This window comes from Sinocyclocheilus grahami, unplaced genomic scaffold (assembly GCF_001515645.1).
Source record: "Sinocyclocheilus grahami isolate Dianchi unplaced genomic scaffold, SAMN03320097.WGS_v1.1 scaffold190.1, whole genome shotgun sequence".
Classification (NCBI taxonomy): Eukaryota; Metazoa; Chordata; class Actinopteri; order Cypriniformes; family Cyprinidae; genus Sinocyclocheilus; species Sinocyclocheilus grahami.
The window spans coordinates 213,885-226,649 of record NW_015505369.1 but is presented as its reverse complement, the minus strand read 5'-3'; the positions used below and the strand labels follow the sequence as shown (position 1 = coordinate 226,649).

Genomic DNA, 12,765 nt, shown 5'->3' with positions numbered 1-12,765 from the left:
ATCTTAACTTTGGGTGATAATCAAAAGTTACCGTTGAAAAGTTTGGGGTCAAACAAATGCAGTCTTGATAAACACCAGAAACTTGTACGGTATATATAGTCTAAGTCTTAATTCAGCCATTACCTGAATTTCCGCTGCAGCTCTCAAATAATATGTATAAATATATTTAATAATAATAATATATAAAAAAATATGGTGCAAGTTGGACATCAATTACAAAAAATAAAAGTAAAAGCTGAGAGCTGTAGTGGAGGTGAAAATATCATTGAATAATTTTGTTATTTTTGGTTTGTCACAAAGCTCTAATATGGCTACAGAAGACCTGGAATATAGCGCTCAAGTTGTATGGAGTAATTTTATAGCGTTTTTTTGGAGCTTGACAGCCTGAGGTCACTAGTAACTGCATCTATGTGAAGATTCTTTTAAAATTCTTTATCGTATTCTACAGGAAAAAAAGTTTTGGAATGACATGAAAATGACAGAATCGTAATTTTTGGGTGAAGTATAGCTTTGAAGTATCTCGCTCTCAACAGCATCATTGTTTCTTTACAATTCAACCTAATTCCTTGTTGATTTATATGAAGTAGGCCATAAAAATGGCCAGTTTTGTGGCCATTACCAAGACAACAAACCAAAATCCATGGAGAGAACTAAATTCACAACACATCAATCACAGAGAAACTAATTTCCCAGCAGAACACACAACACAAAAAACATCCAGAGAAAGCTGCTGCCTACTGCTACAACCTGCATACTAGAGTATTACATATTAATGAATTTAATTTACTGTAAAAATATGCTTTCGGCTGGAAGATATGACCCTACTGTAGGATATACGTGAAAAGAAAATAGCTGCAGTCGAGTAAGAACACCAGCTACGGTACATTTCAATCGCAGTCAGTGTGAATGGTCAATGAATGTGCCACAATATATATCAAGTAACTTCTTTTGTTGCATTTTTTGCATCTTTGCGGAGTAAATTCTTATAATCTACAGCATTTTTGTTGGAAAATTGGTATTAACTCATTTACATAGTAAACTGCATCTGGCCAAGTGTGACTGTGTGTAACACCATTAAATTTGTAAAAATGAAAGATGAACGAAAATCATAATTGCAGATCGTGAATCTGAAAATGATAGCACTACCATTTGCTCACTGGGTAGGCAAAAACCTCATTAGTAAAAGCACAAAAGTCCTGTCCAACACAAATGGACTAAGGCAACGGCACTAATCACACTATATTACAGGCCGTGTATTCCTGCGCCCATCTCCACTCCGCAGGGGAAACCTTTGGCCCCTTTAAGTAAAGCAGTAAATGTATAGAAGTATTCATACTTCAGCTGGTTTTATGCCAGAAGTTTCATGTCTAGGCACAAAATACAGTGCTGGCTAAGATGGGAAAAACAAATAACAACAGTTTGAGCTACAACGGCCCATAAATCACTGGGTTTGCTAAGGGGACCTAAACTAGGTTTGATTCTATTAAGCAAATTACAGTAAATGATGCATAGAGTACCTGTTATCATTGAGTTGGGTGTATCGAGGTTGAGGGTCTGGGTCGCCATCATTGACATCATAGCTAGCATCTGGATCCTGCAAATATATATATAAGGAACATTTAATGAAGTTATTTTGTTTTGGGTTTAATGGCAAAGGTAATAGTCATTTACTCAAACTCACATAGTTCTGAATCAGATCTGGGTGGTTTTTTTCAATTCCATCATCCAATATGGACACGACGACGCCTTGTCCAGTGAAACCCTGCTTCCAGGCTTCCTTCACATTGAGGTCACGACGATCTTCATTGTACTGAATGGAGAATAAGAGAAAGAACAGATCAGCATAGAAGCCACTTCCCTTCTGCTAACTACTCCGCTGATGCAGAACATCAACATTTGTTTGAGGGTCACGTTTTGAGGATCATCTTTCACTTTTGAAGCTCACATCAGCTCTCTGATTCAAGGCTGCAGTCTGCCATTACCTCAATACCGCATGGCCTCCTGTTCTAGGCATGAAAGATGCTGAAACTCTAGTATATGCCTTCACGATTTCCTGTCTAGGTTATAGCAGTCACATATTGTACTGTAACCCCAGGCATGGAGTTTCTGGTTTGCCTTCTGTCCTCCTGATATGTTGATAGTAGAGCTTCCACTGAACTGTTTATATTGGTTTTATGTTACACAATTTTATGTTATTTTCACACCTAAGCTAATATAACAAATATAAAGCAGTTTTTGCATTGATGATAGGTTTTGTGTGTGTGTGTGTGTGTGTGTGTGTGTGTGAAAAAGAGGGAAAATCGTTTAAATAAATAATTTAATAACAGAATTGTCCCAAAATATTTTTTTAAATAAATAAAAAATATATATACACTACCAGTCATAATTAAGATGTTTTCAAAGTTTTAGTATCTTCAATTAATCAAATAGCATCTTAAATGAACAAAACTGCATTCAAACTGCGATCAAAAACACAGTACAAATAGTAATATTGTGAAATATTATTACAATTTAAAATAACCATTTTAATACAATATATTTTTAAAAGGTAATTAATTCCTGTGATGTCAATTTACAGCAGCCATTGACATTAAATCATTCTAATATGCTCATGCAGTGCTCAAGATTTCTTATTTCTTTTTTATCACATCATATCTTTTTTTAAAACAGCTTTTGCTGCTTAATATTTTGTGAGAAAAAAAAAACAGTTTTTACTGTATTTTTTGATCAAATAAATGCAACCTGGGTGAGAATAAGAGATATCAACATTGATAATTTTTTCTTGAGCATCAAATCAGCATATTAAAATGATTTCTAAAGGATCATGTGACACTGAAGACTGGAGTAATGATTGCATAGTTAAATACTTACAAATATTTTAAATTGTAATAATATTTCACGATATTGCCATTTTTTAAACTGTATTTTTGGAGCCTTGGTGAGCAATAAGATGACTAACACAAAAACAAACACACAAACGTCTTGAGAAATGACAAGCAGCCGAGTGAGAAGCGCTGTCAGGGTGACCGTCCACCCACCCACTGTCAGACCACAGAGATCTGACCTCTCCCCACTCCACACGCATGTCACTCCAGTGCAGAAATGAACATGGCCACCTGAGTTTATCGGAGCAGAAAATTGAATTTATTTCGCTGCATGGCTCCTTGACTTTCCTCTTAGTAGCAGCGTCACTGCTCTCTTCCCCAGGGAGGTCGCAGGGAGAAATTGAAGCCAGTAAGATGCTGTCAGGTCTGATGACCCCAAAAATGATACACTCTCCTGCTTATCCTGGGATTGCAAGTCAAACGTAGAGAACTGACAGTTTATTTCTTAAGCCTACATCAGGCAAAATGATGCAATCTCACCTCAAAGGTCCAGTAATAATGGTGGTGAGGTTGATAAATTGGTGATGACTGTTGCATTTGCGGTGAAACTTTCTCTGCATTCCATTCTGCGGAAATGTTATTGAGTGGCTTCTATCCGTTATACTGTTAAACTTCATTGATAACGCTGCTGCGAAGAGGGGAATAATGCGTTGCAGGGCTCCAGACTGCGACTAAAATGGTCACATTTGCGACCAAAAATATTAATTAGTTTTTGCTGAGGACTGGACTGGCGACTATACATATTTACATGTTATAACTTAAAAATTTGCATGTAATGCATTTTTTCCTGATTGTTTTGCGATCATATCTTTTGTTATGTTCACGTATTAAATTGAGACGATGCGCATCAAAGTTTCATCAAAGTCTCAAACAGTCCTCATCTCTGCAGCACAGCAGCGCTGACGCACACCTGCTAAACGCAGCTTAGTTGTGCAGCGCGAGAGAGATCGAAATGACAGCAACATGCGAAGTGAAAGTGCAGAAAAGCAGCGTGCACAACTTCAACAAACTACAGCAGGTAAAGCTGTCAGCTGTGTGGATATTGGCAATATCGTTAACAATTCTCGTTTAGAATCATTAATAATATGGCTTCTTCTTATCAAGATCTTAGTCTATGTTGTGTTCTGTTAATGCGTGAACTTCATATTATTTGAAGCGCATAGCCGTCCAGTAATCGCAAAAAGCTTTGTGCTTTGTTACTTTTTAATAAACAAAGTACCAGCTTTAAAATGATTCCAAATTCATAACGAAATTCAAACAATAAATACAGTTTTGGCACTCTTTAATGGGGCCGGCGCGATCGTTTTCGCGCCTCAGTTCAAGCGGCAAGTGAACCCATTTAATCCTTCTCTTATTATAGTACATAAAGAACATGAATTAACATCAAAAGGTAGGCTATTTTATAAGACAGCCTACAGTACAACTTACTGAACTGTTTCAAACTGCTGAAAACATTATGTTCACGTATTAAATTGAGACGATGCGCATCAAAGTTTCATCAAAGTCTCAAACAGTCCTCATCTCTGCAGCACAGCAGCGCTGACGCACACCTGCTAAACGCAGCTTAGTTGTGCAGCGCGAGAGAGATCGAAATGACAGCAACATGCGAAGTGAAAGTGCAGAAAAGCAGCGTGCACAACTTCAACAAACTACAGCAGGTAAAGCTGTCAGCTGTGTGGATATTGGCAATATCGTTAACAATTCTCGTTTAGAATCATTAATAATATGGCTTCTTCTTATCAAGATCTTAGTCTATGTTGTGTTCTGTTAATGCGTGAACTTCATATTATTTGAAGCGCATAGCCGTCCAGTAATCGCAAAAAGCTTTGTGCTTTGTTACTTTTTAATAAACAAAGTACCAGCTTTAAAATGATTCCAAATTCATAAAGAAATTCAAACAATAAATACAGTTTTGGCACTCTTTAATGGGGCCGGCGCGATCGTTTTCGCGCCTCAGTTCAAGCGGCAAGTGAACCCATTTAATCCTTCTCTTATTATAGTACATAAAGAACATGAATTAACATCAAAAGGTAGGCTATTTTATAAAACAGCCTACAGTACAACTTACTGAACGGTTTCAAACTGCTGAAAACGTGTATAGCTTGTAAACATTGTAACGCAATACCTCAGAATAACCATTCGGTGTCCATAAGCTCATCAGTCAGCTAGAAAAATAACTATAAAGAGGAGCATTTTGCTATATTTATGTGCTATTGCATATCAATATTTTTACTTAACCTGTTGTCTACATGATTCAACTATAAAAATGCATTTTACTAATTAAGAAAAACAGACTGAAAGTGAGAAAGACATACACTCTTAGGCCCAATCCCAATTCTATTTTATAGAATCTCTCTCTCTCTCTCTCTCTCTCACACACACAGCGGAAGGGGGGAATTGGGGGGGGGACTAGCCCCCCTCAATGTTTTTGCAAACATTTCTTTGAGTAACATGACCCTAAATATAAACTCACGATTGAATGCAACATAAAACAAATGATTACTTTTCGTTAAAATCTTTATTAATGGCAAAAATGCTTACATTTATGTGTCTTTTTGTTCGCTTGGGCAGCCATGTTGCCCCTTGAAGCTGGTTTACGCTGAGATAATTCATACCCCTTCGTTTGAAGCGTGGTCCCGAAAAATCTTCGTTTTTCCCCTTCCCCTCCAACCAAAAGAGAATTGAGACACCCCTAACCCTTCGGAAAGGGGAAGGGCTAAGGGGCAGAATTGAGATTGGGCCTTAAAAATAAAGGTGATTAAAAGGATCTTCACAGCGATGCCACAGAAGAACCATTTTTGGTTCCACAAAGAATAATTCAGTCAAAGGTTCTTAAATGAACCATCTCTTTCTCAACTTTTTATTATCTAAAGAACCTTCTTTCACCACAAAGAACCTTTTGTGAAACGTAAAGTTTCTTCAAGATGTTAAAGGTTCTTTATGAAACCATTTAGACAAAAAAAGTTATTCTATGGCATCATGAAGCACCTTTATTTTTAAGAGTGTATGACAACATTTACAGGATGCATTGAGGAGGAGCCCAAACTACACTCAGTGGCCAAGTAATGCTTATGGTTCATTATTGGTACAGATTCGGTTTAATGAACAATTCTTTGTGACTGTATATTTCAAGTTGGAAAAGACATTTAGTTCCCACTTTAAGTGAACCTTAGTTCCCAGGTAATCTACAAGATGGATTAAAATGCTGATAAAGTCAATAAAAGATTAGACATAAGCACATGACAGTATGATTGAAATGTTAAAATGTAAAAAAATTATTAAAATAATAATAAAATAAATAAAACACGTTTATTCTGTGGAACCTAAAAAAAATAATTTGACGCCTACGTTTTTTTCTTATAGGAGCCCAATGTCTCCTTACTCGATTTTTTTTGTCTGGAGCCCTGCGTTGAGCAGGATTGGAGCTCAGTCATGACATTGACATTTCCCAAACTATGAGAAAAAGCATGTATTGTCTCCTTGGTTCATTAGCTGGAACAAAACGTCCAGGTCTGGTGAATCACCGCTGAATGCAAAATGACTGAGCAATGACTTAACACAAGATTCACATTACTCTGCAAGATTGCCATAAATGAGAGATATGAGGGATGGGGGGAAATTCAAACAATAAATACAGTTTTGGCACTCTTTAATGGGGCCGGCGCGATCGTTTTCGCGCCTCAGTTCAAGCGGCAAGTGAACCCATTTAATCCTTCTCTTATTATAGTACATAAAGAACATGAATTAACATCAAAAGGTAGGCTATTTTATAAGACAGCCTACAGTACAACTTACTGAACTGTTTCAAACTGCTGAAAACATGTATAGCTTGTAAACATTGTAACGCAATACCTCAGAATAACCATTCGGTGTCCATAAGCTCATCAGTCAGCTAGAAAAATAACTATAAAGAGGAGCATTTTGCTATATTTATGTGCTATTGCATATCAATATTTTTACTTAACCCGTTGTCTACATGATTCAACTATAAAAATGCATTTTACTAATTAAGAAAAACAGACTGAAAGTGAGAAAGACATACACTCTTAGGCCCAATCCCAATTCTATTTTATAGAATCTCTCTCTCTCTCTCTCTCTCTCACACACACAGCGGAAGGGGGGAATTGGGGGGGGATTAGCCCCCCTCAATGTTTTTGCAAACATTTCTTTGAGTAACATGACCCTAAATATAAACTCACGATTGAATGCAACATAAAACAAATGATTACTTTTCGTTAAAATCTTTATTAATGGCAAAAATGCTTACATTTATGTGTCTTTTTGTTCGCTTGGGCAGCCATGTTGCCCCTTGAAGCTGGTTTACGCTGAGATAATTCATACCCCTTCGTTTGAAGCGTGGTCCCGAAAAATCTTCGTTTTTCCCCTTCCCCTCCAACCAAAAGAGAATTGAGACACCCCTAACCCTTCGGAAAGGGGAAGGGCTAAGGGGCAGAATTGAGATTGGGCCTTAAAAATAAAGGTGATTAAAAGGATCTTCACAGCGATGCCACAGAAGAACCATTTTTGGTTCCACAAAGAATAATTCAGTCAAAGGTTCTTAAATGAACCATCTCTTTCTCAACTTTTTATTATCTAAAGAACCTTCTTTCACCACAAAGAACCTTTTGTGAAACGTAAAGTTTCTTCAAGATGTTAAAGGTTCTTTATGAAACCATTTAGACAAAAAAAGTTATTCTATGGCATCATGAAGCACCTTTATTTTTAAGAGTGTATGACAACATTTACAGGATGCATTGAGGAGGAGCCCAAACTACACTCAGTGGCCAAGTAATGCTTATGGTTCATTATTGGTACAGATTCGGTTTAATGAACAATTCTTTGTGACTGTATATTTCAAGTTGGAAAAGACATTTAGTTCCCACTTAAACTGCTGAAAACGTGTATAGCTTGTAAACATTGTAACGCAATACCTCAGAATAACCATTCGGTGTCCATAAGCTCATCAGTCAGCTAGAAAAATAACTATAAAGAGGAGCATTTTGCTATATTTATGTGCTATTGCATATCAATATTTTTACTTAACCTGTTGTCTACATGATTCAACTATAAAAATGCATTTTACTAATTAAGAAAAACAGACTGAAAGTGAGAAAGACATACACTCTTAGGCCCAATCCCAATTCTATTTTATAGAATCTCTCTCTCTCTCTCTCTCTCTCACACACACAGCGGAAGGGGGGAATTGGGGGGGGGACTAGCCCCCCTCAATGTTTTTGCAAACATTTCTTTGAGAAACATGACCCTAAATATAAACTCACGATTGAATGCAACATAAAACAAATGATTACTTTTCGTTAAAATCTTTATTAATGGCAAAAATGCTTACATTTATGTGTCTTTTTGTTCGCTCGGGCAGCCATGTTGCCCCTTGAAGCTGGTTTACGCTGAGATAATTCATACCTCTTCGTTTGAAGCGTGGTCCCGAAAAATCTTCGTTTTTCCCCTTCCCCTCCAACCAAAAGAGAATTGAGACACCCTTAACCCTTCGGAAAGGGGAAGGGCTAAGGGGCAGAATTGAGATTGGGCCTTAAAAATAAAGGTGATTAAAAGGATCTTCACAGCGATGCCACAGAAGAACCATTTTTGGTTCCACAAAGAATAATTCAGTCAAAGGTTCTTAAATGAACCATCTCTTTCTCAACTTTTTATTATCTAAAGAACCTTCTTTCACCACAAAGAACCTTTTGTGAAACGTAAAGTTTCTTCAAGATGTTAAAGGTTCTTTATGAAACCATTTAGACAAAAAAAGTTATTCTATGGCATCATGAAGCACCTTTATTTTTAAGAGTGTATGACAACATTTACAGGATGCATTGAGGAGGAGCCCAAACTACACTCAGTGGCCAAGTAATGCTTATGGTTCATTATTGGTACAGATTCGGTTTAATGAACAATTCTTTGTGACTGTATATTTCAAGTTGGAAAAGACATTTAGTTCCCACTTTAAGTGAACCTTAGTTCCCAGGTAATCTACAAGATGGATTAAAATGCTGATAAAGTCAATAAAAGATTAGACATAAGCACATGACAGTATGATTGAAATGTTAAAATGTAAAAAAATTATTAAAATAATAATAAAATAAATAAAACACGTTTATTCTGTGGAACCTAAAAAAAATAATTTGGCGCCTACGTTTTTTTCTTATAGGAGCCCAATGTCTCCTTACTCGATTTTTTTTGTCTGGAGCCCTGCGTTGAGCAGGATTGGAGCTCAGTCATGACATTGACATTTCCCAAACTATAAAAGATTAGACATAAGCACATGACAGTATGATTGAAATGTTAAAATGTAAAAAAATTATTAAAATAATAATAAAATAAATAAAACACGTTTATTCTGTGGAACCTAAAAAAAATAATTTGACGCCTACGTTTTTTTCTTATAGGAGCCCAATGTCTCCTTACTCGATTTTTTTTGTCTGGAGCCCTGCGTTGAGCAGGATTGGAGCTCAGTCATGACATTGACATTTCCCAAACTATGAGAAAAAGCATGTATTGTCTCCTTGGTTCATTAGCTGGAACAAAACGTCCAGGTCTGGTGAATCACCGCTGAATGCAAAATGACTGAGCAATGACTTAACACAAGATTCACATTACTCTGCAAGATTGCCATAAATGAGAGATATGAGGGATGGGGGGGGTTTTTAATAACTAGTTCAATCAATAAATATAAATACATTTTTATTTCATTTTATAAATATATTAAATAAATTCATTCATCATTCAAGTAATCATGAAGTCTTTAAAAAGTGCATGTTAATTCAATGGTCGTAATAATAGTAAAAGTATCAATATAACAGGAGACTGTGAGGAAGGAATGACAAATAATTGTAAAATATTGTCTGTAGCCTGACAGTCGATATTTGAGTATCAGAGCTGATATATAGGCCTAAGCATTCTACATCCATCATCTTGAATCATAGTTTTCCAACCTTGTCAGACAGAAACTTGCCTACTTTATCTACAATTACATGCAGCCTAAGAATCCATTAAACCGAATATTAGCTCAATATGTAAAAAAAAAAAAAAGCCTCTGTAAACACCTAAATTGGGGAAATCAAATGAAATTTATATCCAATTAAAAGAGGTTGAATAACAATAGAAAGATAAATACCATATATTTCAAACAGATTATATTTAAGACTCAAAAATACTTTAAAGATATTTAAGAGAGAGATGTTTGTGCACATGCTCTCATCCAGAGATTTCTAGTTATTGGAAAATGTGGCTAATATTTAAGCAAGACAGAATTGGGACACTTCTTCTCATTGTCTTTTCAAGTAACAAACAGGTAATCATGCACGTCTTTAGACTGCTTTCCCAGCATTGCTTGCTTCACATTTTATTGGCATTTTGGTAGTGTTGACACCACATGCTGCTCATTTCTCATGCAAATGTGTATTTATTAAACTGCAGTTTAAACTAAATATACATAAACAGTACATTCAAAATCTAATATTGCAGTGAACTGAATTTGCATATAAAATTGTGCATATAAACAGTCATTAGTAAATAATTTTAAACGAATATGACCACTTTAAAATAGTAACACAGAAGGACTATCATCTCAGGAGAGGGTATGTATGGAGAATGAAGGCCAGAAAGTCAGGAATGTTTCCGAAGAGCCAAATCAAAACCGGCAGATTAAACTTTAAGCTCCGCTGGATGATCATAATGGCAACAAGTTCACGGTTACACAATGTCCCATTTAATAGGGGCAAAAGGAACAGAGTCCTATGGATCCAAACAGAACATTACAACAGCCCACCCAGACCATCCGATCTGAGCGGGAGGTATCGTGCTTGCAAATGAACAAACAGTTTGCGAACACACACTGTTAATATTCACACCGTCATTTAGTCCTAGTTTGTCTTTATTTTGACCCAAGTAGCATGGAACGTTATAGTTATATTACACTGAATATTTTAGTTGATGGGCATTACAAAATAAACCAAATATCCACACATTTTATATATTAATTCAAACATAAATCAACAAAAACTGCTCGTTTTGAAACTCTGATCTCATGAAATACAAATGTTACAACGGTGCACACTACTGTAATAATGATTTATTTGATGCTTTAGTGATAAATGGTAAAATTTCAGTGTGTTGTTACAAAAAAAGATCACATTCACAATGTGACTTTCCATGAGCACAGTTAGTTTCATGATGCAGAAACAAGTTGTAATATTATGTTTATGTTGTGCATTTGTCTAATTAACTTCTTAAGGGTACAGGATATGTTTGGAGGAATGAATTAAACTGCTAGTAAAGCACTTCAGTTTACTGGTGTTCAGCAAGTGGCGCAATTACAATATGGACAATTATTGGATTATTTGAAATACTAGAACTGTCCTTCTAAATTTTTAATCAACAGTATGTTTTAATAAAAATGGTTGCTAGTGCTTGCTACACATTTTAAATTTGAATGCACAGTTTTTGCATTCTTATTTGCATTTTTATCTTAAATACGCAGATGGATTTTTAATTGGACAGTTCTACAGCTCACAATTCAATATTTCCTGATTTTCTATATGCCTAATCATAACAGTTCGACAATCATTGGAGAATCAAAGGGTGTTGGTTCACTTGGCGAGTGGGTATTAACAGGCACAATGACAAAATCATCTATAGCTTTATGAAAAGCAACTGACAAATGAGAAATACAAAAACGCGAAGCAAGGTCGCAGTAGCAAATGTATAGTAAAAGTAAAAAAAAAAAAAAAAATCAATATATAAATATGCACAGACTAAGAAATAGTGACAAACTACAGTTTGTTTGTTTTGTTTTCAAATATGCAGCATGTGACTTTGAAATGATACCTGACAGATGGCAAAGGTGTACAACAATAAAAAATGGCAACTATGACTTCCAGTCTATACTTAGAAGTAAAAAAAAAAAAAAAGCCTCCAGCATATCTGATGCAATTCCCAAAAGACTGATGTCTTTGACAACGCATCCAATGCATGAAATGTAAGAGGACATCTAGCACCATTGTAACTCAAGGACTAATCATTTTGCACTCACGAACAAAAGCAACTTTCTGGAAAAGCATATGAGATGGACAAGTGAGTCAACCCGGGCTCTGTGCGATGACTCTCCGCCATTGTGCTGGCACCCACCTAGGTTCATTATTCACACACCTCATCACTACTGAACACCGGACAATGGAGTGTTTTTCCGATCTCGAGGGAAGTCGCTCTGCTCCCAGAGGCCATTCGCACTGGTGGAGCGTGGCGCTGCAGCCATGTTACAAGATGGACTTTTTAACCCCCTCTAGAAAGTGAGTAATGGGCCATACAGGTCCAGTCGATGATTTCCATTAAGGGGGTTTCTAACAGTCCTCTGGCATTAAAATTGCAGGGTTTGTGTTTCACGCCACTCAGAACTCACCATCTGGACCGGGGAAGTCGGTGAGCAACAAATACTTAGGCTGTAGTGAATGAATGCAGATGTCAGGTCGACACGGTGAGAAACGCAACTTTAAACGCTCGTATTTCAAACCTGTGACAAGAGAAACCGGAAGAGTTTTATTTGGTGTTCTTAAGAGCAACGTACACAGGGGAGGAAACTGAGGAGTTTTGATATATACGTTTCACGAGAACAGCGTGTGAGGATGAGAACTCAAAGATACACAATAACGTTCAGAGGAGACGAGTCAAACATCGGAACATAAGCCAGCAAAGTTTCTAGAAACAATCTCTGGACAAATGCCCTCAATCCTTTAGAAGACCAGAAGGAAAAAAAGACACAGGAGAGAGTGCTGCAGAGTGTCGTGTGAAATAATAACAAAGATGAGCGACTTGAAAATTGAGTGCGCCGGTCCTGGTGCTTCGCTACATTCCCAACAGCGAT

At 36.5% G+C, this 12,765-nt stretch overlaps 1 protein-coding gene across 1 annotated transcript in view; it reads right to left on the bottom strand.

Moving 5' to 3' along the window:
* Positions 1-1,843, bottom strand: part of furina (furin (paired basic amino acid cleaving enzyme) a) — a 53,369-nt gene extending 51,526 nt beyond the window's left edge. The window contains exons 1-2 of the mRNA XM_016284899.1: positions 1,682-1,843; positions 1,518-1,594 (exon numbers count right to left, since the gene is read on the bottom strand). The gene's annotated coding sequence lies outside the window, so the exon portion shown is untranslated. The remainder of the gene's footprint in view (positions 1-1,517; positions 1,595-1,681) is intronic.
* Between the last annotated feature and the right edge of the window lie 10,922 nt (positions 1,844-12,765).